Below are 25,298 nucleotides of genomic sequence, written 5' to 3' on the forward strand. Positions count from 1 at the left end.
GCCTACACTCTTCCGAGCCTGATATTAGAAAAAACGACATGCAGAGACCAGAGATAGCTTTTGAGAGAAAGTCACTATTAAACCCAGGCTTGTAAACATGGGCGGTGGTTTACTAGCTCAGTTTTTGCCACCAACCCATTTTCCTCATACTATGTAGTATGTCAAGAGATTCCCGGCCAGGCACAGTGGGTCATGCCTGCAGTCCCAGCACTTTGGGAGGCCAAGGCAGGTGGATCACCTAAGGTCAGGAGTTTGAGACCAGCCTGGCCAACATGGTGAAACCCCATCCCTACTAAAAATACAAAAATTAGCTGGGCGTGGTGGTGCATGCCTGTAGTCCCAGCTACTCAGGAGGCTGAGGCAGGAGAATCACTTGAACCCAGTGGGGCAGAGGTTGCAGTGAGCCAAAATTGCACCACTGCACTCCAGCCTGGGTGACAGACGAGACTCTGCCTCAAAAACAAACAAACAAACAAAAAAAACAAAAAGAAATTCTCCAAGCTTGAGCAACCTCTTGGGGTCCTTGTTAAAATGCATTCTTGGGCCCCACCATTACTGCTTGGGCCCCACCATTCTTGGGCCCCACTATGACTGCTCACTAAAATGCTCTCAGGCGAGTGCAGCCTAGGTATCTGTATCTTATCAAGTTTTCCTGGTGACTCTGATACACGTCGTATGTGGGCTAGGCTTTGGGAAAGCCCATGTGGTGGCAGTCAGAGTTTGACAAGTGGAAGCCAATAAGCATCCAGACCTCAGAGAGCCTCACTCCTCTAAGACAAAACCGTTTGGAAATGACCTGGGCCAGGGAAAGGAACTCACCTTGCCCTTCCACCTGCACCAACTTCTCCTTCACTCTTTGCCTGTTTGATGCCTTCTCTTTCTTTCTCAGTGTTCAGATTTAAACATCATCTCTTTGGCGTTCTTATTTATTTATGTGTTTTTTGACATGGAGTCTCCTTCTGTCACCCAGGCTGGAGTGCAGTGGTGCACCTTGGCTCACTGCAACCTCTGCCTCCCGGGCTCAAGCAATTCTGCCTCAGGCTCCTGAGTAGCTGGGTTTATAGGGGCCTGCCACCAGGCCTAGCAAATTTTTGTACTTTTTTAGTAGAGACGGGGTTTTGCCATGTTGGCCAGGCTGGTCTCCAACTCCTGACCTCATGTGATCCACCCACCTCAGGCTCCCAAAATGCTGGGATTACAGGCATGAGCGACCTCGCCCAGCTGCCTTGGAGTTTTTTCCTGGCCCCTTACCCAATCTTATTGGTGCTCACAACATCTTGGGTTTTTAAAAAACTCTATTGTGTCTCATATTCATGTGTGTGATTCTTCAGAGATGCTCCTCCTTAGTAGCTTCTAAGCTCCACGAGGGTGAGGCCTGGGCCTGATTTTCTCATTGCTGTGCACCCTACAGCACCTAGCTTAGGGCCAGGCACAGGGTAGGTGCCAGCTAAACATTTGTAAATGAATACATGAATGAATAAATACAAGAATGGATGAGGAGGCACTGGTGCCTGCCCTAGCTTGGACAACAGTGCTGAGTGTCAGTTGCTCCATGGGGGCTCAGCTTAGCTGCTCTGGTGGCAAGGTTTCTTGCAGCATCATTGTCTTAGTCAGCTAGGGATGCCATAAAAAAATACCACTGACTGGGTGACTAAAAAATAAGCGAAATTTAGTTCTCACAGTTCTGGAGGTTGGAAATCCAAGACCAGGGTGCCAAGATGGTCAGGATCTGCTGAGGGCCCTCTTTCTAGTGAAGGAAATCAAAATATTTTACCCCAAAATATAATTTTTTGACATATTTTGAAATGACTGCTCAGAGGGCCTGCAAACTCAAGTAGCCTTGCAAAGCTGTCTTCTGTAGGGGAGATTTGCATTTGTAGAGAAAAACCTGCATCGCTACAGCCAGACTTTCCAAAGGCCTTTCCTTTTCAGGATCTAGGAATGATTAACTGAGATTCTGACAACTTTAAAGGTCTGAAAGGAATATTTACCACCTATTCTCTGTGAGAGCTGCTACTTGTGAGGTTTCATTTACATAACAAGACTGCATTTGCTGGCCAGGCCTCCTCTTCTTTCTCTCATTAACCTGTTTTGCCACTCCAGGCCCCCATTCTTTCTGTAAGAGAGAGAGAGTGCGTGCACCCTAGTCTCTTCCTCTTACTTTTATTTTATTATTTTTTTGAGATAGTGTCTCATTCTGTCGCCCAGGCTGGAGTGCCGTGGTGTGATCACAGCTCACTGCAGTCTCAACCTTCCTGGCTCAAGCGATCCTCCCACCTCAGCCTCCCGAGTAGCTGAGACTACAGGCACTTGCCACCACACCCGGCTAATTAAATTTTTTGTTTTGTTTTCTTTTAGGGCTGGGGTGTCACTATGTTGCCCAGGCTGCTCTAGAACTCCTGGGCTCAAGTGATCCTCCTGCCTCTGCCTTCCGAAGTGTTGGGATTACAGGCATGAGCCACCATGGCTAGTTTAAATGGTTTTTCAGGGTCACATATCTCGGAAGATATGTGGGATGTAAACCCAGCAGCCTGGCCCCAGAGCCCATGGTCTTCATGGCAGCAGCATGTGTGCCGCCTCTCATGTGTGCAAGTGAATGAAGAATGAAAGGTAAGCAGCGCACCGTGGTCATCCCCGCAGCCAGGAGCCTCCAGAGGTGCCATTCAGTCTCTCAAGTCCCTGGGTTTTGGGGACTCCCTGTCACAACCCCTTTGGGGTAGCCTCCCACCCCTGCCACTGCATCTCTTCCTCCCCTTGTCTTCTCTCTGTCTAATTGTGAGTGCTGCGCTAAGTAGGTCACTCCCACTGAGGGCTTTTTTTTTTTTTTTTTTTTGAGACAGAGTCTTGCTCTGTTGCTCAGGCTGGAGTGCAGTGGCCTGAACTCACTGCAACCTCCGCCTCCCGGAGTCAAGTGATTATCCTGCCTCAGCCTTTCGAGTAGCTGGGACTACAGGCGCCTGCCATCACATCCTGCTAATTTTTGTATTTTTAGTAGAGACGGGGTTTCACCATATTGGCCAGGCTGGTCTCAAACTCCTGACCTTGTGATCCGCCTGCCTTGGGCTCCCAAAGTGCTGGGATTACAGGCATGAGCCACCGCGCCCAGCCTCACCCAGGGCTTTTAATGAGAAGTTTTGCCATACCAAGGCAGCAAAGATGAATAATTCAGTGAAGAAGGAATGTTATTCTTTTTTTTTTTTTTTTTTTTTTTGAGACAGAGTTTTACTCTTGCTGCCCAGGCTGGAGTGTAATGGCGCAATCTTGGCTCGCGGCAGCCTCTGCTCCCAGGTTCAAGCGATTCTCTTGCCTCAGCCTCCCGAGTAGCTGGGACTACAGGCATGAGCCTCCATGCCCGGCTAATTTTGTATCTTTAGTAGAGGCTGGGTTTCTCCAAGTTGGTCAGGCTGGTCTCGAACTCCTGACCTCAGGTGGTCCGCCTGCCTCGGCCTCCCAAACTGGTGGGATTACAGGCATGAGTCACCACGCCCTGCCTTTTTTTTTTTTTTTTTTTTTGAGACGGAGTCTCGCTGTGTCACCCAGGCTGGAGTGCAGTGGCACGATCTCAGCTCACTGCAACCTCCACCTCACGGATTCAAGTGATTCTCCTGCCTCAGCCTCCCAAGTAGCTGGGACTACAGCCACCCACCACCACGCCCTGCTAATTTTTGTATTTTTAGTAGAGACGGGGTTTCACCATGTGGGCCAGGCTAGTCTCGAACTCCTGACCTCAGGTGATCCACTCGTCTCAGCCTCCGAAAGTGCTGGGATTATAGGCTTGAGCCATCTCGCCCGGCTGGGAATGTTATTCTTTCACAGAAGACTCCCTTGACAGTGGGAGAGGCAGGGAAGGACTGCTTATTATGGGAGGAGTTGGGGCTGGGGTGACGGAAGTAGAGAGAGGTGAGGAGGAAAGCCCCACATGAATCACTAGCAGAATTCTGAGGGATCCTTGTCAAAGCCTCTTTGCCATTTAGGAGTTAAGCCTACTTAGGCTGGTGCAAAATCCCCAGTAATCTGATGGCTTTTGCCCCATAAAGCAGTGATCTCTTTATGACCAATGCCTACTTCCAAAGAGGAGAGGTGTTGTTATATCTAGGGGTGATGGCCTGTTTTCTTAATTCATTGAAATTTCAAAATGATAAAGACTGCTCAAAGGGGAAAGAGGACAGATGGAGGGGAGTGATGTGCATTCCCAGTCTTCATTCAATGCCTGTTGTGGGGTGGCAGGGGGGTTGCTAATACTTAGACAGCAACTTTCAGAAGACATAAAAAGGTTTTCCTGATGATGTGTTTCGAATTCTGACAGAATATATGAGATGCAAGCCTTCTTCTCAATTGTCAGTTAGCCATTTGGGACATAGAACTGGGGCTCTAGTTCCCCCTTGTCTGAATAAAATGCAGCAGTCTTTTTTTAGATGGAATCTTTCTGTGTTGCTCTGGCTGATCTCAAATTCCTGGGCTCAAGATATCCTCCCCTCAGCCTCCTAGGTAGCCAGGAATGCAGGCATAGGCCACCAGCAAGTAGTAATCTTTTTGTGGGAGTTGGCATCTGACACAAAGCAAGGTTTCTAATGCTTTATGTGCCAAAAGGATCCAGTGGCTTATACTCTGGTGCTCTAGAATAAGAAGAGTGGATTTTAGCCCCTGTTCTACTACTTCTTGGCTGTGTGACCTTAGACAATTTATAACACTTCCCTGATCTTCAGTGTCCTTATTTAAAAACTGAGTAGCTGTAACAAAACTCTCTCATGCTTGCTGTGAAGACTGTAGGAAATAAAAAAGTATTTTTTTAAACGGAAACTTTGTACATATGTAAGGGATATTTACAAGTAGAAAAGGGTACTTGGCAACTTCTCTCTACTTAGCACACTCTCACCTGAGCCCCTTTGGATAAACTGATTTGCTAGGGTTGAGAACAAAGTATGTGGCCATGGAACTGTTTCTGTGCAAACCTAACTGGCATGTCAGAAAGCCAAATAGTGATCTTAGTCTCAATGGCACTTTCCTATCACCAGAGGCATAGAGAGGCAATCTTTGGAGTCCAAGGTATCTGAGTTTGGTACTAGGTTCTGCCATTTATTAACTATGTGGGAAAATTAATCAACATTCTTGAGCCTCATGATTGTCATCTGTGGAACAGAATTAATAACAGTTTCTGTCCCTCAAAAATGTCCTAAGTTTTAAATTAGAATGTCCATATGTAGTCCATAGCACAGGCTCTGTCTGACACAGTAGCTTTTCAATAAATGGAAGCTTTAGATGCTGCTGTTATTTTAAGTGAGCGAAAAACTCTGAGATTATACATATACTAAGATTCGTTTAAAATTTCTTCACTATAGTCTGGGCAATATAATGAGACCCCATCTGTACAAAAAAATTTTAAAAATTAGCCAGGTGTGGGGGTGAGCATCTGCAGTCCCACCTAACTACTTCGGAGGCTGAGGTGGGAGGATCACTTGAGCAGAGAAGGTCAAGGCTGCAGTAAGCCATGATTGCACCACTGCACTCCCCAGCCTGAGCGACACAGTCAGACCCTGTCTCAAAAAAAAAAAAAAAAAGGATCTTTACTGAATGCCAACCATGTGCCAAGGAATACTAGAGATACAGTGGTGGCCAAATTACCTGACTTTCAACAAGCATTTGGGAGTAAGTGAAAGCAAGACTCTATTCTGGCTCAGAAATTAATATGCCTAAGCTATTAAGGTCTTGGGGGCTGAGGCTGAAGCGGAGATGATTTTTTTTTAGACTCTGGGACTCAGCTACTCACTAAAGGAATGGGAAAGTGTGCAGATAGTATCAGGCACAGGAGGACATACAGAGGAAGAAAGGTAGTGTTTTTAGGGAGAAAGTAGTACTACTTCCCTTTGCAATAGGAAAAACCAAACCAAATAAGGAAACAAAATGAACAAGTAACCATTCACTAGCTGTGGACAGGACAAAAACACCAAGGGGCCTCACCTGAGTCCTTCCTTTCCAACATTCTGCCTTTTCCTTGTCAAAGCAGGAATTTAAGAAAGGACCTAAGAATTCATTCATACCTCCGTGTTGTAGGACCAATGTGAATTGCCTGGAAACTAGCCTCAGGAGTGATATCATAGTCAAGTCCCAGTTCATTGTGGGTCAAGGAATCTGGCTCCAGCCTCAGTTTCTTAGGAAAGAAGCCAGTGGGAGTTACACAGCCTCTGATATAACTTGAAAAACTGCCCACCTTGGCAGATGGTTATCCATCCATGGGGCTCAGTGACCTGTGATCAGATGGAACCAAATGAGGGCTGTGGCAATGGTGCCTTTGGGAGGCTTGGTGAGGCAGAGTTGGAGGTCAGAGAAGCTAAGTTGCCCTGAACCTTTCCTGAGGAATGTGTCTTCTGTTTCTTTAGAGAGTTACACTCTCACCAATGACCAGCTGCCTTCTGGGTGAAGTGAAAGTAAGTACCCTGCTGACTTTGACTTTCTGTCTCCTCTTCTTGCCTTTGGTTCAAGACGGAGCAAATCACTTTGTGCTGCAAAGAGCTGACTGACACCCCCACACACTGCATCATCTTGCCTTTGGGGAATGGGGAAGAGAGTGGGCAGGGTTGGCCTTCATCAAGACCGTTGAGGGTTAACACAAGTTGGCATTGGAGGCCCTTACCACCTTCCCAAGAGAGATCCTGAGACATGCTGCCTAATGGAAACTTGCCATTCCTCACTTCAGCATTCCCTTTCCTCTCTCTGCCGCTTTCCTCCTTCAACTTCCACAGCTCCCCAGGACCAGTTTAATTTGTCCAGTATTGAAATCATCCCAGGCAAAGCAGCCAGCCTCCTCTCTTTACTAACAACTGGAGTGAGGACTGAGGAGGCCTGGAGGCTTACTGGTTGCCATGGTAAGAAGTAGGCCCTGAGAGGATTAATGAGCTGAGAGCTGGAGTTTTTTTGTTTGTTAGTTTTGATGAGTTTTGTTTGCTTTTCTTCCTCCACCCACCTGCCCCACTGTTCCCCTCCCACCTACCCCTCCAGAGTCTCAAACCACTAAAGCAGAAGGAGATTACTAGGAGCAAAATCAGCTCCTGACGTGGGCTACACTAAATCCAGGCTGCCCTGCTGAGGGTAATTGGTGTACACTTTGTAATGTAGACTCTGGGAGAGCCAAGTTTGGAAGGCAAGATGTACCACCTTTGTGGCATGGCACAGCATCCTGAGGCAGAGGGGGCCTGCTAGGGGAGGAGGGGGGGTTGAAGCTCTCTGAAGCCTCCACACTTTTTCCTTTCTGGCCAAATAGGAAAGTCACAGGCAAACTAAAAGCCAGTTTAGGCTGAGAAAGGCAGCTAAGTCCTGACCTTCTGTCCTGTGTCTGCCACACCCCAAGATCCCTTTCTACCAGAGTCCAGGCCCCCGCTCCACAAAATCTCCTTCAATCAGCTTCCTCTCTTCCCACTGGTGACCAAGGTAGATCATATTCATAGAGAAGATATGAGCTCCTGAAAGGGTGTGAGGTTATTATGTTACAATTATTCCTGTTGTTATTAGTGTTTTTGTGTTATTATTATTATTTTAAATTAGTTCCCTTCAATTTAATCCATGGCTCTGAGAATGGAGACAGCTGATTCCGGGAGATTTTTTGGACTGGGTACCTGAACTGCACTAAAAAATGACCTTGCTTCCTTATTAATTAGTAATTTGGGGCTGAGGAGCAATAAGAAAGGAGAAGGGCATGGGAAGGAAACTCTGAGCGGACCAGCAAGGCCAGATAATGGCCAATGGTGAAGTCTCAGTGTCTCCTATCTCCTCTTTCATTCTGTGGCAACTGCATAAAGCTACCTTGGTTCGAGGATCATCTCAGAGTGAAAATATCCAATGGTGTCCCTGTACTTCTAGTTCAATCCTTTTATCCATCCCAGCCTAGGAATGGGTACCCTGCTCCCTTTTTGACCCTCCAAACATGTATTCTCAGTTTCCAAGGTTTCTATTTATCCTCACTTAGGTGTTGCTTTATGTATACTCTCAAAACCTTTTCTTCTGTCCATGGGGTTTATTTTCCCAGCAAGATGGCATATTTCCTGAAGGCAGGTTCTGTGTCATAAACTCCACTAGAATCCCGCTTCTTCAGGGCTCTGAATACGATGGGAGCTTGGTGAATGTATCTTGATTTACTGCTCATGAAGCAAGAGCCACAGGAAAGGTCCATGCTATGAATAACAGGCATAAAATAGGAGAAATTGGTTTATAACATAGAAAAATAAGATTAAATGCTTATGTCATGCCACGTACGTAATAAACATTAGAGGTACTGCACACTTAAACATGAAAGGCAAAACTATACAACTATAGACATACTGGAGAGGCCAGGCGCGGTGGCTCATGCCTGTAATCCCAGCACTTTGGGAGGCCGAGGCAGGCGGATCACGAGGTCAGGAGTTTGAGACCAGCCTGGCCAACATGGAGAAACCCCGTCTCCACTAAATTTTTGGTAGAGACAGGGTTTCTCCATGTTGGTCAGGCTGGTTTGGAACTCCTGACCTCCAGGTGATCAGCCCGCCTCGGCCTCCCAAAGTGCTGGGATTACAGGCGTGAGCCACCATGCCCGGCCAACATTTCTATATCCCCCTAGAACTACTCTCACAGGTACACAAAGTAGCTTGCATGAAATGTTTGTTGCAATATTGTAATACAGAGAAATTGAAAACAACCTAAATGTCCATCAACACAGGAATGGATAAATAAAATGCAAAATATGCAAATCATGGAATATTATATAGTGGTTAAAATGAACATATTAGTTTCACAGTTATCAACAGAATTAGCTCTCAATAATTATAATATTACATGAAACAAAGAAGCAGAGAAGATGTACAGAACAATACCATTTATGTAAATCAAACACACAAGAGTGCATATCTGGCCGGGTGCAGTGGCTCACGCCTGTAATCCCAGCACTTTGGGAGGCCAAGGCAGGTGGATCACCTGAGGTCAGGAGTTTGAGACCAGCCTGGCCAACATGGTGAAACCCTGTCTCTATTAAAAATACAAAAAATTAGCCATGCATGGTGGTGGATGCCTGTAATCCCAGCTACTCTGGAGGCTAAGACAGGAGAATCGCTTGAACCTGGGAGGCGGAGGTTGCAGTGAGCCAAGATTGCATCATTGCACTGCAGCCTGGGCAACAAGCGTGAAATTCTGTCTCAAAAAAAAGAGTGCATATCCATCATGAAAGGAGATGGGATTGGGAAGGGTGATAAAGAGGGAAATAAAGCAAAAATAAATAAAAATAGAAATAAAATGATACAAAGTGGGCCATGCATAAACTGATGATGATAATATGACTCTAACAGTATTCCAGTCAATGAAATTCTTTGCACCTGAAGCACATCCCTTACCCTGAAAGAAAAAAAAAAAAAGAAAGAAATGAGATAAGGTATAGGAAAGTGCCCAAAGCAGTGTCTGGCAACCAATACTTGCTCAGCAAATGCAAGTTTCCATTTTCCTGCTTCACCCTTCTTCTTCCTTGAGAGGGAAGTGGTAGTGAGCAGGGAATACTAAGAGCCCAGAAGCTAAACATCTGTTGTCTTAGTCTGTTTTGTGCTGCTATAACAGAAAACCAAAGACTAGGTAATTTATAAAGAACATAAATTTATTTCCATAGTTCTAGAAGCTGGAGAGTTCAGGATCAAGGCGCCAATAGATTTGGTCTCTGGTTCCAAGATGGGGCCTTGCTGTGTCCCCAGCATTGAAACGGATAAGGCAGAAGGACTTGAGAGTGAACCGACTCCCACAAGCCCTTTTTATAGTTGACATTAATCCCTTCATGTGGTTGGAGCCTCCCAAAAGGCCCATATTCCAACACTGTCACTTTGGAGATTAATTTCCAGCATATGAATTTTAAGGAACACATCGAGTCCATGGCACCTGAACATTTAGACCTGTCCTTGGATGTCAATTGGTCCACCTGGAGGAGGTGCCCCTGCTGAAGGGCACCAAAAGTGAAACAAAAGCACCTCGTTGGAGACCAGCAAGGGGCCTCCACATCCTGAATGTTTCTCATTGGGATGTGGGCTCCCTTTGTTCCTCTTAATCCCAATTCCACCATCTTTGTGCTGAGAACTTGATCCAAGGAGCCTAATCAGTAAGGCTGCCAGCTTGGCAGTCCTGTATTTAATGAACCTAACCTCTCTATTCACTCAAGGATCATTAAAAAGCTTTATTTCTTCTTCTGACAGATGCAACACTACACTTGCCCAGAGATTCCCCTGGCTGCTCTGAGAAATGGGCAGCATAGCTCAGGAAGCTGAGGGCCGAGGCACCTGACAGCTGGTTTAAGGAAACTGCCAGGCCGGGCATGGTGGCTCACGCCTGTAATCCCACTACTTTGGGAGGCTGAGGCGGGTGGATACCTGAGGTCTGGAATTCGAGACCAGCCTGACCAATATGGAGAAATCCCGTCTCTACTAAAAAATACAGAATTATCCGGGCATGATGGTGCATGCCTGTAATCCCAGCTACCCCGGAGGCTGAGGCGGGAGAATGGCTTGAACCCGGGAGGCAGAGGTTGTGGTTAGCCGAGATTGCGCAGTTGCACTCCAGCCTGGGCAACAAGAGCAAAACTCCGTCTCAAAAAAAAAAAAGAAAGAAAGGAAAGAAAGAAAGACAGAGAGAAAGAAAGAAAAGGAAGGAAAGAAAGAAAAGAAAGAAAGAAAGAAAGAAAGAAAGAAAGAAAGAAAGAAAGAAAGAAAGAAAGAAAGAAAGAAAGAAAGAAAGAAAACTACCTTTCTTGAATAGGGACACAGAATATGAACACAAAGGCAGGGATGGTGTTTGACTGAGTATACCCAGACACTTAGCTGAAGGGTCTCTGGTAGGGAAATGCTCAGACAGCCTGCTTTTTACCTGTTTCAGCCTTGATTTCTACTGAAGGCTGATTTTAGCCCAACCTAGCTTCAGCCTGAGGATGGCCAGTTCTAGGGATAGTAGCCTTTAGAGACCTTCTGCTAGAGAAGAGAAGAGAAGAGAAAACAATGGGCAAAGCCTTGCTCCCAAGGACATGGTTTTAGGAAGAGCAATCCCTGAGACTTGAGTGGTGACAATGGAGACAACCACACAGGAATGCAAGTCTCCAGTCTGGCTCTGACCTACTTTATTGCTGGGGAATAACATTCCCTTGCAGTGGTCCCAAGACAGAAGCAGGCCAGTTTTCTACAAACTAGGAAAATGGTATAGATGAGAAAGGAACAGACAAATATATAGGGGGTCATAAAAGGGAAAGACTTCTGCAAAGAGCACTTGCTTATCATTTTTTTTTTCACTTCTTCTGAGCCAAGCTCCTGCTGGCTAGGATTGTCATTGGGCCAGTGTCAGGACCTGACATTAACCTTGGTTTTAGCAATACCGAGAAACAAGGAGGCCTGGTCCTACCAGGCCACAAAGCTGCTTGACTGTCTGCCTAGGGGAAAAGGAATTCGGCCACATGGTAAGCATCCCTATTTGTGTGCACTTGTCTCCTCGCCTTCATTTCGTCTTTATCTCTACCTCCTCCCCCAACCCCAAGCTGTGGGGTATTTGGTCCTCCTGGCTCCTTTCTCTACATCTGTTGTCTGTCTGTCTTTTTTGCCTCCAAGATCAGGCAATTGGGATTTGCTGATTTAAAATTTGTATTTAAAGGTTTTGCATGCTGCCAGCTCAGGAACACAAATGGAGTACCAGTCCACTCTGGATACTCTTTCGTCCAATGTCCTTGGTGGGATGAGGGAGGGAGGCAGGAGGAGCTAGGGCCAGGTGATAAGGGAATATTGCTGGTTATGTGTCCCAAAGCATACTTCTTCAGCTCTATTACCAACTGCCCCTCCCCATCCTCCTGGACTCCTGAAGAGAGAGGCACTGAGGTTGGGGTGGGTGCAGAGAGAAAGGAAGAATTACTGTGTTATGGAGCACTCACTACATGCCTCCAACCATGTCAGGAACTCTACATATATTGCTTTACTTCGTGCTCACAACAGGCTGTGAGGTTAGTAATATTATCGTTCCCTAGTTTATAGTTGAGAATACTGAGCCCCAAAGAGGATAAGCAACTTCCCTCAGGGTCTCACAGACAGTAATAATGTTGAGCCAAGATTCAAACCCAGGTTTGGCTGACTAGCTGTAATGCCCTTAACAGCTGCTCTGTTAAGAGCACTAGTTAATGTTCCTGGCCATGTCACCAATATATACTATTTTATTTATTTATTTATTTATTTATTTATTTTTTGAGACGGAGTTTCCCTCTTGTTGCCCAGGCTGGAGTGCAATGGTGCAATCTCAGCTCACTGCAATCTCCGTCTCCTGGGTTCAAGTGATTCTCCTGCCTCAGCCTCCCGAGTAGCTGGGATTACAGGCATGCACCATCACGGCCAGCTAATTTTGTATTTTTAGTAGAGACGGGGTTTCTCCATGTTGGTCAGGCTGGTCTCAAATTCCTGACCTCAGGTGATCCACCCGCCTCAGCCTCCCAAAGTGCTGGGATTACAGGCGTGAGCCACCACACCTGGCCCAATATGTACTATTAGTGAAAAAATCTGTTTGGGCCCCAGATTCCTCTGGTATAAAATGGGAATGATGGCCCTTTGCCTGACTACTGGGCTTGCTGTGAAGGTCAAACTGGTTAAGGCATATGGAATAATAAAGAACCATTTCCCTTTGTGTGAGGGTAGGGAATCAAAGCCTGATCTATGACCTGGGCTGCCTGGGTTCCAGTCATGGCTGTGTCCTTCCCTGGTTCTTGACCTTGGATAAAATTACTTCAGGTTTCTGGGCCTCAACTATAAACTGAAGGAGGTGGCCTCAAAGGGCTCCTGCAGGTCTATGGGGCTGTGATCATTTCCCCTCTCTGAGTCTTAGGCTGTCTGCCTGCTGCTAGAGGGAGATGGTCCCACTCAGCCTTCTCCCTTCATTCTGCTTACATCGAATGGATCTGAAATAGTTTGGAATGAACAAGAAGCCAGAGTCCCAAAGTCCCCATGCCTTCTTCTGTCTTCCCTAACCTTCTACCATCACAGTGTTGGTCCCAGGTATTGCTCTCATTCCCACCTCCTTGTTATTAATGAGGGGAGAGACAGGGCCTTAACGCAATCTCCTCATAGCCCAGCATAGCCCTACTCCCAGTGTACCCTTCTAAAGAAAAAGTTGTGAAGTTGGCTTCACTTGTGTCATCTGATGATGCTCTTGGGGACTACGGGTAGGGCCTAGTCCAAGTCGTGGGCCATGAAGCAACTCACAGTAACAGAGGCTTGATAGTCATTTGCAATCCTAAAATGCTGCACTTCCTCCCAGTCATATCTTGAATTAATGAAGAGCCATTTTATTGGGAGTCTACTATGTACAAAGTACTCTGTTGGGCACTAGGAAGGGAACACTCAGACAAGAAGCTAACAGGCTGGTGGGTGAGATGGATGTGTTTTCTAGCACATAGAGCACTTCGTGTACTTCACAAGAGCATACAGGACTTTATCTCATCAGATTTTCAAAACTTCTAGGAGATATACAGGACAGTACCATCCTTATTTTAGTGAACTGAGTCGCATAAGTACACGCGAGCCTGTAAAAGTAAGAATAAAAATAGAAGAGTAGGTGCCAATTGCAGAGATGTCTGATGATGTGAGGTAGACAGGTTCTAACCACACAGTACAGTGAGCTTTTGGGAGAGAAGCACTATGGGAAGACCTTGCTTTCATGTTTAGCCAGCTTATTCTTGGAAAACTGAGGGGTCACCAAGACTATTTTTATGCAGAGGAGTCAAAGCCTAAGGAACTGATGAAGACTGAGTTCTGTTTTCAGGTAGCCCACTGATTGAGAAGATGGAGGGGTTTCTGCAGAATAATCAAGGCCAAGAGAAAAATTGCCACTAAGCCTGCCTTAGGAAGGTTCCAGAATGGAGTCTTAGAACTTGATCAAGAAGAGTCCAGGAGGCTGTCCACAAAGCTTGGCTCAGAGTTTTGAATGAGCCTATCCTGCAGCACAGCCCGAGGTCCTCTCAGCATCTGCCCTCTCTGGAGGCACTCTCTAAGCTCCTGGAGTTCTGCAGGTAACCCAGCCCCCAAAGCTCTGGCTTCTTTCAAAAACAGAGCTGGAGGGCACATCTGCCAAACTCCTTCACTGACAAGCAATCTCTTCTCTGGCAGCCCTGCTCTGCCCTTCCGCTGGAATAATTGAGCACAGATGTATGTGCATGCGAGTGCATGGATATCTGTGTACTTGGGAGAGGTGGGGGATGCAGTTGTATTGCCTGGGGAGGAGAGGATTCTCGCTGTTCTGTTATCTTACTAGCTGCTTCCAGGTATTTGCTTTTGCTGCCCTCCCTCCTTTCCTATCCTGGCCCTCCTGCAGATTCATTGGAGGGGCTCTCTCCTTGCTCTGTGCCCTAAGGCTACACTGTCCCAGAGCCCGACTGCAGCAAAACACTAAAAACCCTGCAGGCATCAGGAACCAGGTCCTGAGTGAAGGACTAAATCTGGAAGTGGAGATTCAGGAGAGGGTACTCATGTACATGTCGTGTGCCTAGTGGTTAGGAGCCTGGGATCAGCACATGCCTGTAATCCCAGCTACTTGGGAGGCTGAGGCAGGAGAATTGCTTGAACCCAGGAGGCAGAGGTTACAGTGAGCCGAGATCGCGCCACTGCACTCCAGCCTGGGTGACAGAGCGAGATTCCGTCTCAAAAAAAGAAAAAAAAAAAAAGAACCTGGGATCTGATGACAGATTGTCTAGGTTCATAATGTTGTTCCGTATTCTACCACCAATGTAACCTCTCTGTGCCTCAGTTGCCTTGCCTATAAAATGGAGATAACAGTACCTTCCTTATAAGAGTGTTTCACAGAATCAATGCATAATTATCTATAAAGCAGTTAGAACAGGGCTGGACATATACCAAGTAATCAAAAACTATTAGCTGTTAGTTTCAGTCTGTCTTCTAAGATTTGTTTCCAACTCCCAAGCTGCCAGGGAATCCTATTAGTTGCCTGCCCTGATGAGGGTGCCTGCCCTCTTTAAGGCAGGTGCCATGGCACCTTGTAAAGGTTTCTCTCCGTGGAACTTGGGCTCAGCCCTAGCCAAGTGTGATCAGCTCTGAAGCCTTGGAGATTTCTAGGAAGTGCTGCTTGTGCTGGCTCCAATGCTGTGATTCCTTCAGGAGCTTAAGGCCCAGTAGTCTTCTCCACACAGAGGGCAGAAGGAACTAGATTTGGGCAAGAGGTAGATGCCTGAGTAGAAAAAAAACATAAGCTGTTATTCTTATGCTCTTACCCAACAACATTCAACATGGAACACTTCTGTGACCAAATGTGTGGTGTGTTTCCGAATTTCTCACACACCAAGCAAGCAACTCTGCAGGAGACACCAGCTGGATGTCCTCCGATTCAATTCTGATGCTACCTACCTGGAGATAGCGTCAGATCCTGCAGGTTGAGGGCTCAGTCCCCAAGCCTGTCTCCCACTTCCAGTGCCAATCACAAGCCCCAGGTTATTTTGCCTCTGCTTCTGACTGACTGGCTATAAATCGGGGTTCCCATGAACCCCTCCGCAGGTTTGATCAGTTTGCTAGAGCAGCTCACAGAACTCAGGGAAGCACTTACTTAATTTTACCAGTTAGAAAGGAGATTTTAAAGGATACAAATGAATGGCCAGATGAAGAGATACATAGGGTGAGAGCTAAAGTCCTGAGCACAGGAGCTTCTGTCTCTGTGGAGTTGGGATATGCCATCCTCCTGGTGGGCAGATGTTCAAACCATGTATGGCTATCCACAGGCTTTTCAAACCCTGTCTTTCTGGGTTTTTATGAAGGCTTTATTATGTAGGCTTGATTGATTAAATCATTAGCCATCAGTGATTAACTTAACTTTCAGCCCTTCTCCCCTCCTAGGAGGCTGGGGGTGTGGCTGAACATCACAATCCTCTAATTCTGCCTTGGTCTTTCTGGTGACCAACTCTCATCCTGAGGCTACCTACCTGCTGCCAGCCATCAGTCAATTCATTAGCATACAAAAAAGCATCACTTTGAAGATTCTTAAGATTTTAGGAATAGTATAGCCAACAACAGCATGAAATGCCAGAAAAGGGTCAGAGAGGGAGTCTTGGCTTGCAAGGGCTGAGGAAGGCCCTTCTTGCCCTCAACAAGAGCATGATCCCCACTGACACCCACCTATGCAGTTTGCCAAAGAGGTTACCTCAGAAGGTTCATCAGCCCATGGCCTAAAGGATTAAGAGAGTTTCAAATTGATGAAAACTCCAGTGTAGAGAAAAGAGGAAAAATAGCTGTGAGCTCCAGGCCAACTTTTGGAGAAGCAAAAAATTAAAAATAGCTGAGCTTTAAATCTTTTTTTTTTAATTTGGTGTGGTGGGGGGTGGTTGGAGCTTGAGGAGGGCTGGAGCTGAGCAGGATGCAAGAAACATTTGTTCTGCTTGCTCCAGGAAGAAGTGAGTGTGTGTGAATTCAATTTTTTGGATCACTGCCCAGAGTGGTCACACACCACCACAGATCAAGGATCCCCTTGCCACCAGAATTCTCTTTGCACTGAGCACCTCACCCCTACTCTCTGCCTGCAGCTGTTGCAACTTCTGGTCTTCCTGCTAGTGGCAAATCTGTACGGGTCTGCAGCAACCTCAATTCTTGACTCCTCAGAAGAAAGAATTCGATGGAGGGTCATAAGGCAAAGGGAAAGACTGAGGCAAGTTTTAGAGGAGTGAAAGTTTCTGAAGAAGTTTTAGTGTAGGAACAAAAGGTTGTAACGTATACTTGTAAGAGGACCAAGCAGGCGACTTGAGAGGTTCAAATGCATGGTTTGACCTTCGACTTGGGGTTTTATATGTTGGCATGCTTCTGGGGGTTTGCATCTCTTCTCTCTTGATTCTTCCCTTGGGGTGGGCTGTCCACATGTGCACTGGCCTGCCAGCATTTGGGAGGGGCCGTATGCACAGTATGTTTACTGAAGTTGTAAGCATGCTCACATGAGGCGTTCTTTCCTTATCAGTTGAGTGTTCTAGAGGAAGGCCATATACCAGTTAAACTCTGCCATTTTGCCTCTTAGTGCACATGCTTGAACCCACTAGCCCAGCTCCTGAGATCTTATCAGGAAGCTGCTGATCACCAGTTTTAGGTTTTTCTATCTATTGGGAGACATTCCCTGGTGCCAACTGCAACCAATTATTATTTTAGAGAGACAGTTTAACAATCACCTGTCCATCACCTGATGGTCACCTGACATTCCTGGTTTTGGGGGAGCCCTCTCCTGCCCTGCTCATGTCTGACTACCTACTATAACATTTCCAGGGCCTGGGCATGCCTCTTTGCAGGATTCAGTGGCACCAGATTGGCTCACACTTGAAGAATACACATCTGGTCCTTGTGCATTCAAGGTGGCATTCAACTGGACACTGGCAGTGGAGGGAGGCAGCATACCCCTGGCGCAGCTCAGCCACAGCGGTCAGCTCAGAGGACTCCAGAGGAGGTTGGAGCTGAGGGCTTGAGTCTGGAAGAGGGACATTACCCATCCCACAACGACTTCTAAAGAGGTCCTCAGTAGAGAGGACCTCTTTGAAACTGCCTTTGCAAAAATTTTAACAGTGATAAAATTATGACAGTGAAAGAGATCTTACCTAACCAACTCCATCTTGCCTTTAACCTCCAAACTGCCCTTGATTATTCCTGGGTGTGGGCCAAGCTAACTTTGGTAGAAATTTATAGACTGAATGGTAATAGCCCTTCCCAAAACTAAACTGCCTTTATAAAACTAATACAAGGCCACAAGTTTAAGATTATGAAAGGGGCCTGAATTCTGCTAAGATACAGGTGTAGTGAAATGATTAATAGCCATTGTTCCAGAGATCACAAGATTTGCAACATTGCCAATTGCTCCTGTAAATAACATCACTATTGTGGAACTTAAGATTGGCTTTTTTAGATGTCTTTTCAGACTTTTACATTTCTGACAACTGACTGGATGACTCCACCTGGAACAGCGACTCCTCTGTGGTCCCAAGCAGAAGTGGACTCAGCACATAAGGACCATTTTCCACAGCCCTATGATTGTCTCTTGAATATCCATATCTGTATTCTTCCTATTCCCATTTCCTCTTTTGGCTATAAGGTTTACCGCTACCAGTTTTTCAAAGGGGAGGGAGTAGCGGGACAAAAAAGCAGGTTGATAACTGCCAGAGTTCACACAGAACCAAACCATCCTTGAAAAACCTTACCCTTCAAATTTTCAGGGAGGCTGATTAGACTAATAATAAAACTCCAGTCTCCTGTTTAGCTGGCTCTGCATGTATTAAACTTTCTCTATTGCAATTCCCCTGTCTTGATAAATTGGCTGTATCTAGGTAGCAGGCAAGAAGAATGCCTTGGGTGGTGTATTAGTCCATTCTCACACTGCTGTGAGGAAATACCTGAGACTGGGTAATTTATAAAGAAAAGAGGCTTAATTGACTCACAGTTCTGCATGGCTAGGGAGGCCTCAGGAAACATACAATCATGGTGGAAGGCACCACTTCACAGGGAGGCAGAAGAGAGAATAAGTGCAAACAGAGGAAATGCCAGATGATTCTAAAACCATTAGATCTCATGAGACTCACTATTACAAGAATTGAATGAGGCAAACCGCCCCCATGATCTGATTACCTCCACCTGTTCCTGCCCTTGACACATGGGGATTATGGAGATTATAATTCAAGGTGAGATTTGGATGGGGACACAGAGCCAAACCATATCAGGTAGTTATAGCTTCACTTGGGACTTTGACATTTGTCTGGGATAGGATGAGGATGGAGCATGGACTAGTTCCTCAGGGTGAGATAAGGGAAAATGCTGCCAAGAAGACACTGGCCAGGAGGGAGCTGGATGCTAGTAACTGAGACAAGAAACCTGCCAACTCAAGCCAGACCTTCGGCTATTGGGATGTGGGAAGGAATTAAAGAACGAAGATAACAGCAGTATCTATTGGATTTGATAAGGATTAATGCAAGTGAAGCACTTAGTACAGAGCCTAGCACACAGTAAGTACTTAACTAATGGCATCAAGCTGCAAACTCTATCATCTCTGTCTTTTAGAGGCCATAATGCATGTTAGCATAGTGGAGGTTTTGTAAAGTCTCCCAAGTAGCTGAGACTACAGGCGTATGCCACCACGCCTGGCTAGTTTTTGCATATTTAGTAGAGACGGGGTTTCTTCAGGTTGGTCAGGCTGGTCTCGAACTCCCGACCTCAGGTGATCTGCCCACTTTGGCCTTCCAAAGTACTGGGATTACAGGCATGAGCCACTGTGCCCGGCCAAAAAAAAAATCATTATTTTTTTTTTTTCCTTGAGATGGAGTCTCGCTCTGTAACCAAGGCTGGAGTGCAGTGGTGTGATCTCGGCTCACTGCAAGCTCCGCCTCCTGGGTTCACGCCATTCTCCTGCCTTAGCCTCCAGAGTAGCTGGGACTACAGGCGCCTGCCACCATGCCCGGCTAATTTTTTTTGTATTTTTTAGTAGAGACGGGGTTTCACCGTGTTAACCAGAATGGTCTCGATCTCCTGACCTTGTGATCCGCCCCCCTCAGCCTCCCAAAGTGCTGGGATTACAGGCATTGAGCCACCGCGCCCTGCCGAAAAAAAATTTTTTTTAAGAGTCAGTGTCTCACTCTATTGCCCAGGTGACAGTGCAGTGGCATGCTCCTAGCTCATGGCAGTTTTAAACTCCTGGGATCAAGCAGTCCTGCTTCAGACTCTTCAAGTAGCTAGGACTAGAAGTGCGTACCACCATGCCTGGCTAAAGAGACACTAAAACAAACAAACAAACAAAACAAAACAAAAACAAAAAACTTTGGTTAACCCAGGCTTCCCCAAATATATTTGCCTGCAGATTTTTTTTTTTTTTTTTTTTTAACATTAGACCTTTCACCATCCAGTGGAGATGACAATCTCTGGTCATGCTTTGGGAAACTCCACTCTCCTTCCAGTGAGGGGCTCTAGGAACATTTGTCACTGCTTTAAAAATGTTTCAATTTGATGTCAATTAATACTTTTTTTTTTGAGACAAGGTCTGTCTCTGTTGCCCAGGCTGGAGTGCAGTGGCATGATCTCAGCTCACCGCAACCTATGCCTCCTGGGCTCAAGCCATCCTCCCCCTTAGCCTCCCGAGTAGCTGGTACGCACCATCATACCTGGCAAATTTTTGTATTTTTTGTAGAGACAGGGTTTTGCCATGTTGCCCAGGCTAGTCTCGAACTTGTGAGCTCAAGCAATCCACCCACCTTGGCCTCCCAAAGTGCTGGGATTACAGGCATGAACCACTGGGCCTGGCAATACTTTCTTTCCTATTCATTAGCTCCTATTTGGAGAAGAAGTTGAGGGAGGTTCTCTTTAAAAATAGAGACTGTATCATCAGGGCTGCTGGGGAAAGGGAAAGAGACATTGTATCTTTGTTGGAATTCGGGCTTTCTAAGAGGAGGAGTAGAAACTATGCTGGTGGTTATGGTGGTTGTGGGATGAACAACAGGATGGATGTCCAGATGGACCAAGTCAGCCCTCTATTCTAATTCCTGGATGAAAGCTTGAAGGACCTAATCTCAAGAACACCAATGATCCTACTGTCCTCCTATATATATGAACAGAGATGGGAGGATGTTCTCTGGTTATTTAATAAAGGCCAGCCACAACCAAGGCACCATACTAGGTTTCATGCGCGTCCATGTGAAATCACCAAACAGGCTTTGTGTGAGAAATAAAGCTTTTTAATCACCTGGGTGCAGGCAGGCTGAATCCAAAAAGAGTCAGAGAAGGGAGATAGGGGTGGGGCTGTTTTATAGGATTTTGTTAGGTAGTGGAAAATTACAGTCAAAGGGGGTTGTTCTCTGGCTGGCTGGGGTGGGGGTCACAAGGTGCTCAGTGGGGGAGCTTTTGAGTCAGGATGAGCCAGGAGAAGGAATTTCACAAGGTAATGTCACCAGTTCATGCAGGAACTGGCCATTTTCACTTCTTTTGTGATTCTTTACTTGCTTCAGGCCATCTGGATGTATATATGCAGGCTTGGGCTCAGAGATCTGACATTCCTGTCTTCTTATATTGATAAGAAAAATAAAATAAAATAGTGTTGAAGTGTTGGGGCAGCAATAACTTTTGGGGGGTGGTATGGAGATATAATGGGCGATGTTTCTCAGGGCTGCTTCAAGCGGGATTAGGGGAGGCTTGGGAACCTAGAGTGGGAGAGATTAAGCTGAAGGAAGATTTTGTGATAAGGGGTGATATTGTGGGGTTGTTAGAAGAAACACTTGTTGTATAGAATGATTGGTGATGGCCTGGGTGCGGTTTTGTATGAATTGAAAAACTAAACGGAAGACACAAGGTCCGAATAAGAGGAGAAAAACAGGTATTAAAGGACTAAGAATTGGGAGGACCCAGGACATCCAATTAGAGAGTGCCCAAAGAGGTTCAGCATAGCCCTGCCAGTAAAGATTATTTATTTACTTTAAGAGGGAGTTAAGAGTGGTGGGCGGTTTGGGGATAGCACCAGGAGATATCAGCTGTGATGGCTTGGAGAAACAGTGTAAACCGGCAGTGTAAACAAGAGCAGGGCATTTATGAGTAGTTGAGAACGGTGAATAGGAGTATAACTAGACAGAAGATAGTAGGGATGACAAGTTTTTGGGGCACAGCCCAAGTTGGGCTGGTGTCTGGAATGAGACGGGGGCCTAATAAAAAGGAGTGTCTATACAGGAGCTCAAATGGGCTGTAACCTGTAGCATTCCGAGGACAGGCCCGAATTTTGAGAAGGGAAAGTGGTAAAAGTATTGTCTAGTCATTTTTAAGTTGGTGGCTGAGCTTGGTGAGGTGCGTTTTTAAAAGACCATTAGTCCATTCTACCTTTTCTGAAGATTGAGGATGGTAAGAGGTATGAGGGTTTCACTGAATACCAAGAGCCTGAGAAACTGCTTGGGTGATTTAACTAGTAAAGGCTGGTCCATTATTGGACTGTATAGAGGTGGGAAGGCCAAACCAAGGAATTATGTCTTACAGAAAGGAAGAAATGACCGCAGTAGCCTTTTCAGACCCTGTGGGAAAGACCTCTACCCACCCAGACCAAGAGGTATTTTAGTTTCCTGACTCGAGGCATGTGAGTAAAGTCAATTTGCCAGTCCTGGGCAGGGGCAAATCCCCGAGCTTGATGTGTAGGGAAGGGAGGGGGCCTGAACAATCCCTGAGGAGTAGTAGAATAGCAGATGGAACACTGAGAAGTGATTTCCTTGAGGATAGATTTCCACGGTGGAAAGGAAATGAGAGGTTCTAAAAGGCGGGCTAGTGGCTTGTAACCTACATGGAAGAGGCTATGAAATGACGACAGAATAAAATCGGCCTGTGAGGCTGGAAGGAGATATTTTCTTTTTTCTTCTTTTTTTTTTTTTAAATAAGAGAGATTTTATTTTATTTTATTTTATTTATTTATTTTTTTGAGACAGAGTCTTGCTCCTGTAACCCATGCTGGAGTGCAGTGGCATGATCTTGGCTCACTGCAATCTCAGCCTACTGAGTTCAAGCGATTCTCCTGTCTCAGCCTCCCGAGTAGCTGGGATTACAGGCACCCACCAGGAAGGAGATATTTTCCTTGGTTCAAGAACCATTTGCCTTGTGTGGGAAGAGATTGATAGGTGGAAGTTTCAGTAGGGGAGTAGGTGGGAGTGACCGATGAGAAGGAGAAAAACTGGCCATGAGGGACGAAGTTGTACTCTAGCTGCTTTTTTAGCTACCTTATCAGCATAAGCGTTGCCCTGAGCGATGGGATCTGACGCCTTTTGACGGCCCTTGCAGTGAATGACTCCAGCTTCCTTTGGAAGTAAAGCAGCCTTGAGAAGAGTTTTTATTAAAGAGGAATTAATGATGGAGGACCCTTGCGTAGTGAGGAAACCTCTTTCTGCCCTTATAACAGCATGGTGGTGCAGAATATAGAAGGCATATTTAGAGTCAGTATAAATATTGATGCATAGTCCTTTTGCAAGAGTGAGGGCTCTAGTTAAGGCAATGAGTTCGGCTTGCTGAGAGGTAGTGGAGGGGGGCAGAAAGTATGTGCATCTGGTGTGAGGAAGAAAATAGATTTTGGAAGTTATGAGAACTGTAGAGAGTGAGTTGAGCACAGTTTGTGATTTTGAGGGCCTCTAAAATATTAAAACAGAGGCAGCTGCCGCATGCAGACATGAGGGCTAGGCTAAAACAGTAAGCTCAAGTTGTTTGGATAAAAAGGCCACAGGGAGCGGTCCCGGTCCTTGTGTAAGAATTTCGACCACACAGCCCTGCACTTTGGCTGTGTGTAATGAAAAAGGGTTGGGATGAGTCAGGGAGAGCTAGTGTGGAAGCATTCTCTAATGCTGTCTTCAAGGAATGGAAAGAGGAGTGGGAAAAGGATTTAGGATCTATGGCATCAGCTAGGTTTTCTTTTGTGAGTTTACATAATGGTTTTGTTAGGATGGCAAAACCAGATATCCAAAGGTAAAAGTATCCAACCATGCCCAGGAAGGAAAGGAGTTTTTGTTTTGTAGAAGGGGTTGGGGTTTGAGAGATCAGTTGGACAGGATCGGCAGGGAGAGCACCTGTGTTTTTATGAAGAATTATGCCGAGATAGGTAACAGATTAAGAAATTCGGGCTTGACTGAAGTAATGGGGGCTGTCTGTGAAGCCTTGTGGCAGTACAGCCCAGGTAATTTGCCGAGCCTGATGGGTGTCAGGGTCAGTCCAAGTGAAAGTGAAGACAGGCTGGGATGAAGGGTGCAAAGAAATAGTAAAGAAAGCATGTTTGCCACACAGAACAGAATAATGGGTTGTGGAGGGGTTGTGGAGGGAGGTATTGAGGATAGGAGAGTATATGGGTTTGGCACCATGGGGTGGATAGGCAAGATAATTTGGTTGATAAGGTGCAGATCCTCAACTAACCTGTAAGGCTTGTCTGGTTTTTGGATAGGTAAAATGGGGGGATTGTAAGGAGAGTTTATAGGCTTTAAAAGGCCACACTGTAACAGGCAAGTGATAACAGGCTTTACTCCTTTTAAAGGCTGCTGTGGGATGGGATATTGGCGTTGAGTTGGGTAAGGGTGATTAGGTTTTAATGGAATGATAAGGGATGCATGATCGGTCACCATGGATGGAGTAGAGGTGTCCTATACTTGTGGATTAAGGTGGTGAGATACAAGGGGAGGATGTGAAGGAGGCTTTGAACTGGGGAAAAGGGTGGCAATGAGGTGTGGCTGTAGCCTAGGAATAGTCAGGGAAGCAGATAATTTAGTTAAAATGTCTCAGCCTAATAAGGGAACTGGGCAGGTGGGGATAACTAAAAAGGAGTGCATAAAAGAATATTGTCCAAGTTGGCACCAGAGTTGGGGAGTTTTAAGAGGTTTAGAAGCCTGGCCATCAATAACCATAACAGTCATGGGGCAAGGGAAATAGGCCCTTGAAAAGAAGGTAATGTGGAGTGGGTAGCCTCCGTATTGATTAAGAAGGGGACGGACTTACCCTCCACTGTAAGAGTTACCCAAAGCGTATGTGATGGTCCAGGAAGCTTCTGAGGTGATTGGGCAGCATCAATCTTTAGCCGCTAAGCTGAGATGATCTGGGAAGGAGTCAGTCAGAGAGTGTTGGGCCAGAGTTCCAGTGGCTCTGGGAGTGGCTGCCAGGTGAGTTGGAGAGTCCAATTTCCAGTGGGTACCTGCACAGATGGGGCACAGCTTAGGAGGAATCCTGGGCTGTGGGCATTCCTTGGCCCAGTGGCCAGATTTCCAGCACTTGAAGCAAGTTCCTGGTGGAGGTGGTCCTGGAGGAATGCCTGGCCACTGCAGTTTATGTGTTTGGAAGTTCCTGTGTGCTGGAGATGTGGCTGGGGTTTCTCCCACACTGGAGGCAAGGAATTGCAACTCAGAAATATGTTGCTACTTGGCTGCCTCTACTCTGTTATTGTACACCTTGAAGGTGAGGTTAATTAAGTCCTGTTGTGGGGTTTGAGGGCTGGAATTTAATTTTTGGAGTTTTATTTAATGTTGGGAGCGGATTGGGTAATAAAATGTATATTGAGAATAAGACGGCCCTTGACGTTTTAGGGTCTAGGGCTGTAAAGCGTCTCAGGGTTGCTGCCAGATGAGCCATGAACTGGGCTGGGTTTTTATATTTGATGAAAAAGAGCCTAAACGCTAACTGATTTTGGAGAGGTTGGATAAAGAAAAAGGAGCATTAACCTTGACTATGCCTGTAGTTCCAGCTACCATTTTAAGAGGAAATTGCTGGGCTGGTGGGGGAGGGCACATAACGAAACTGTAAGCTGGACTGGGTGTGAGGAGGGGAGGTGATCAA

General features: G+C 46.1%; 2 long non-coding RNA genes across 4 annotated transcripts in view; one reads left to right on the forward strand and one right to left on the reverse strand.

The window, feature by feature from the left end:
* The first annotated feature begins 1,555 nt into the window (after positions 1–1,555).
* Positions 1,556–18,954, forward strand: LOC129395403 (uncharacterized). 2 transcript variants are annotated; one of them, XR_008622869.2, is made up of 5 exons: positions 1,556–2,610; positions 6,378–6,425; positions 11,354–11,440; positions 13,780–14,026; positions 17,265–18,251. It is a non-coding gene; the product is annotated as an uncharacterized LOC129395403 (long non-coding RNA). The 2 variants fall into 2 exon arrangements; XR_008622868.1 differs by having other exon boundaries at positions 11,354–14,026; positions 17,265–18,954.
* Positions 18,955–19,107: 153 nt separating this feature from the next.
* LOC134729770 (uncharacterized) overlaps positions 19,108–25,298 on the reverse strand; it is a 38,383-nt gene continuing 32,192 nt past the window's right edge. Inside the window, exons 5-6 of one of the 2 annotated variants that reach the window (XR_010111202.1) lie at positions 24,468–24,660; positions 19,108–21,026 (exon numbers count right to left, since the gene is read on the reverse strand). This is a non-coding gene — a long non-coding RNA (uncharacterized LOC134729770). Of the gene's footprint in view, positions 21,030–24,467; positions 24,661–25,298 lie in introns of both variants that reach the window. The other variant, XR_010111201.1, reaches the window with a different exon arrangement.

The sequence above is a fragment of the Pan paniscus genome, chromosome X (genome assembly GCF_029289425.2).
Source record: "Pan paniscus chromosome X, NHGRI_mPanPan1-v2.0_pri, whole genome shotgun sequence".
Lineage (NCBI taxonomy): Eukaryota > Metazoa > Chordata > Mammalia > Primates > Hominidae > Pan > Pan paniscus.